Here is a 5,171-nt window from a genome sequence, read left to right on the forward strand (position 1 = left end):
TGCGATATCGCTGTCGGCGATCGGCGATATTCCATGCACACCTAAAAAGGGCACATAACTCACGCCCCGATGCGACGCGATATCGGCGATCGGCTATCGGCGCTGCCTCATGTGGGAAAAAACACTTTAAGTTATAAACCCCGACCCGATGCGATATCGCTATCGGCCGTCGGCAGGATCTTATGCACTTTGATAAGGCGCTCGGGTCTTACCCTGATGCGATGCGATATCGCAATCGGAAATCGGCAAATCACTATATATGCACTTTGTAATGTTTCCACGCGCTAGTCCGATGCGATGTCGCTATCGGCACTCGTCAGGATCTTTTTCTAATGATTGTGTACCATCTATTCCCCGATGCGATGCGATATCGCTCATCGGCAGTCGGCATTCTCAAAAACTCATCGCTTGAAGCCTTAAAGTTATATTGATATCCGGTTGATAAAGCGCAAATTTCAAAATGCCGTTAAATGCAGGGATAAGGTAATGCATGTGTATTTAAAACCTTGCCCCTTCGATTAACGAACACTTGCGTTTAACCGCCAAAATATCTGTTGCACACTTAAGGGGGTCATTCAGCCGGATAACGGTGTGATACTCATTTAATGGGTACCAGGCCTTAAATCACCATTAATGCATCTGCAATATCTTTCCAGTGATTGGATCCGCAGCCACTTTTGAGAATTAATCTCACCACGCTTCAAATGATATATCTTTCCCTTTATGGATTGTCATTGTTATTTCCTTGTTACGATTTCTCTTGCATTTGTGTAGAATTCATCTGTTGAGAGAAGCCTGAGCATGATGGGGAAGAAATCCAAGAGGACCGCGGGCTCCGCTGCTGCATCTGTTGCAGGACAAGCTGTCGCGGATAAGAAGAAAGGCCTAATTTCAGACACTACGTGCACTGGTCTCGCTAGGACTTCATGGCAGGGCATATATAATCTATTAGAGGCTGAGCAACCGAAAGTAATAGTGACAGAAGCTAGTGTGGATGTACTGAAGAAGTCCGATGCTACTCTCAAAGACTTGGCTGATTCCTTCCTCCACAGGATAGCAGCCAGAGAGCAGGTCCTTCCCTACACTGATGTAGTGCGTTGGGCAATCGAGGAAATTCCAATCATCGATAGAACGTTTCATACAAGGGATGGAAGGATTTTCGGGTCGTTCAAGCCAGAGCACCTAAGGCAAATGTATCATTTTCCCGAGCCAGAGAAAATCTATAACAAAGCCTTCGTGGAGAAATTTGCAGCCGAGAATGAAGTACAATTTGAACCCATCCGGGATTGGAGGCAGAATCCGGCCAAACACAAGCACGAAAGCTCGGGTAAGTACTCCGTCGATTCTTTGGCTTCTCCCTATTGCTATGCGGGGATTATGATGTGTAGGCTATGGGGGTTACATGACTCTGCTAATTTCGACATAGAAATGGTTCCTCTGATGGAAGCAGTTGTTAATAGTATAATCATGGATTGGGCCACCATTCTTTCTGATAAGTTGGCCGTAGCTGTTCGTGACTTTAGAGCCAAATCCAGAGTTACCGAAAGGAAAATCCCACCGTTTTATTATAGTGCTTACATTATGGATACTTTGTGTTTAAATTCTGAGTTTCCCATCGTCGGTTGGAGGTGGACCACCCAAGATCCCTCACCCATTCATTTGTACCATCAGAAATTGTGGAAGTCCTCTTACAAGGACCATTTGTATCAAATTTGCAATGGTTTTATGGTTCCCATTCATTATTCCATTTTTGATCGGCCTATTCCCAAAATCTCCTATCTGGCTTCCTTCGACTTACCAGCTGTAGCAGGTTGGTTTGGAGAAGAGCATTTTACCTATATTAGGGTTTATGGGAGCCAGGCCAAGCCGCATGTTCTCCCTTTATATGTTCCAGACAAATTGTTGGCCCGAGAAATCTCCTACCAGATTATGGCCGAGAGTGTCACACAAACTCTCAAGAAAGAAAAGAAGAGGGGCTGGCCCTCTTTTCCCTTGAGAATTGGTGTTTTTACTTTGCATGATCTCAAGCATGTAGAAAAAGAGGCAACAAAGATGCAAGCTTTATCCCTGGCCACTATCCCAAGCAGACTCTATGATCCACGTAAAACTGTCTATACTGCCCTAGAACAGGCCAAATTAACAAAAATTGACCATCAAGAGGATATGTTTGATGACCTGTTCGTCGCCGCCGATACAATAGGCCAGACCAAAGAGCTTGCTAGAATGAGATATAATGATGAGACGTTAACTGAGTTCAATAAACTTAGAGAGCAGAGGTTGCAAACTCTACCTCTAGATTTATTGACAACAACCCCAGCGTCTTCCTCAAGCGAACCTGGTCGGCAACAGACGAGCCAACCTCCTGTTACAACTAATGATCAAAAGAAACAACAGGAGGAAAGGCAAAAGAAGCTGTAGGCAGAAAAGCAAAGAAAAGAGCAAGCTGAGGGGCAGAAGAAGGAGCAGATAGAAAAACAGCAAAAGGTGCAGAAGGATCAAGAACAGAGAAAGCAGAAATGGATAGAGGAACAGAGGAAGAGAGAAGAAGAGGAGAAACAAAAGAAAGAACTGGCAGATAAGCAGAAAAAGGAATTGGCAGATAGGCAGAAAAGGGAGCAAGAAGAGAGACAAAGAAAAGAACTAGAGGAGCAGCAGCGAAAAGAGTTAGAGGAGCAGCAGAGGTTAGAACAAGAAAAAGAGCGGAGAAAATCCCAGACAGAGCAACATAAACAAACCTCCATTGATCCTGAATTGCTTAAACAATGGAACCAATTCGATTCCATTATCAGTGGAAAGGAAGGCTCCAAAGATACAGACACCTCTAAGACAAGCGATGTACCAGATACCACTTCTTCTCAGGTTCTAAGCGGAACCAGCGGCCCACCCATTTCAAAGGATGTTGAGGTAATTACTATAGACCCTTCCGATCAAATTGTTCTCCAGGTGGAAGATATTCCTCCCTTGGATGTTTTCTATAGCCCAAAGTATAAAGCCGTTGTTAAGCGCTCAAGGAAGAGACGAAGGCTTGATCAACCTTCTATCTTTCCTGAGCAAACAATCACGGGCAATGTAGTCTGGAAAGAGGAATTAGATCCCTCCGATGATCTAACAAAGCTGTCGCAGTATGCGGGAGCTTATTCTGCAGCGACTATTGACAAAGCATCGGAGGTAAGTCTTCTATTGAAGACTAAGGACCAGGAGATTTGTACGTTACAGGCAGAAGTAACCGAGGCGAAAAACAAGGCAGCGCAGGTAGAAGAGTAGTTGCTGGCACAACAGCAAGAAAACAATATATTAACCCAACAACTGCAGACTGAAAAATAGAGAATCGACCAGAGCGCAATCCAGAAGCAGAAAGAATTGTCGGAGGCATTGGCACAGTTGAGAGAGGCGAATGAGCTGATGACGAAATCAAAAGACGAGCAAATAGCTCGACTATTAGCGCAGCTTGAAGACATCAAGGGCACCCGGAAAGTGGAGGATTTCAGAGCAGAAGCAGCTCAAATAAATGGCGCATTAATATCTCAGATTAGACTCCTATGCCAGCAACTTACAGAGGCTGAGCCATTATGCGAAATATCTACAGCAGTATGTCAGCAGATAGAGAAAGCCAGAAATGAGCTAGATCAGGCCGAAGAAACCATAACCGGATATCTTGATTGGCAAGATACTGATGTGGGGAAGGCAGTGAACTTGCCTAGAATCTATGAGACATACAAAGACATACTCTTCACGGAGTGGAACACTCAGGTGATGAAAGCGGAAAGGGCAGCTTCAAGGTGTAAAATGATTGCCAGCAATATGATTGATTTGGTCAACAACACACTCTATTTGGCAAACATGATCTCCCAGTGCACACCTGGAAGCATAACAACATAAAACATGATTGAACAAACAAGTTATCATGACTTGGAGGAAAGGGGAAGGTTAATCGCTGGAGTAAATACTTTAACCTCCGAAGCATATTGGCTCTTTCTAATCAAGCCACACACTCAAAGGTCGGCCCTCAAATGTTTAACAGATGCTCTCGGATGCCTGATCCCCGACATTCAGGATGCCACATATGATGCCCAACTCACTTCGCGTCTCAACACTCCACCGGAAGTAGAGCCAATGCTGGCGATATGTCAGCTAAGGTTTAAAGGCAAAGAGCCCACCTAATGAAGCATTGCTGCCGACTGCCAGATCGCCAAGGAAGATGGAAAATATTTATTGATGCCAATTTAATAGCTTTTCAGTTTCTTAGATATTTAGATTAGCTTAGTATTTATAGACCCTTTCATTGTTTTGGAAAGGGTCGTAAAATTTTGTAATAGACTTAAAGGCTGAAGTTTGCACTACTGTGCTACAGCCTATATTCTTTTGTGAAACTCGACCGATAGTTCTTAATTTAACGAGAAGGTTGTTTTATACAATTGCGCACTATTGTCTCTTGTTTGGAATGCTTTCTGGTTTGAAGGAAGGACTGCGACATAGCGATTAATATACTGGATTGTTAAGCAGCTTACATGGTACTTTTATCTGCATCTGTGTTCTTTCCCCTTATATGAATTGCTGTGTTATTATTTTTGCTATTGTTGAATACATGTATGCGCTGTAACAGCAAATCTTCATTTCGTTCCACTATTGGATGTTTCGTGATTTGCCCTCTCTTTTAATCATGCATGTAGCAATGATATGAATGACGAAGTGTAGTAATTCGCTATTATCGCTCTGCATAACTAATTATGCAGAGCAATCTTAAATGGTTTAAACATCTATGCTTTAACGTTAGAGTCATCTATATGCCTGCCTTAAAGCACAGATTATCAAACGCTACGCTTTAATAATTGATAAGTCCCGAGATTAGATTATAGTTAGTATATTTCGCCAATAGTTTTAGTTGTTCGCTTATCACCACCATATATCATAAGTTACTCATCCATCTCGTTTACTTATAATTCTTGGGAAACAGGTCCCATTATCCCCAGTCGGAGCCACTATTCCAAACGGAAAAGGAGCTGTACTAAGGTCCGGACCGGGTGGTTTCCCCAATGTTGTTGCAACGATTTTCGGGGCATCAACATTTTTGGCGCTAGAAGGAGGGCATCAACTGTGAATGGCACATAAGTCCAAACCTATAAGCCATTCCAAGAGTATTTCCCCCTCCGAATCCCCTCGACCTTCCCATT

This window comes from Pinus tabuliformis, chromosome 7, assembly GCF_031772625.1.
Source record: "Pinus tabuliformis cultivar Carrire ecotype Pingquan chromosome 7, CPIR1, whole genome shotgun sequence".
In the NCBI taxonomy this organism is placed as follows: Eukaryota; Viridiplantae; Streptophyta; class Pinopsida; order Pinales; family Pinaceae; genus Pinus; species Pinus tabuliformis.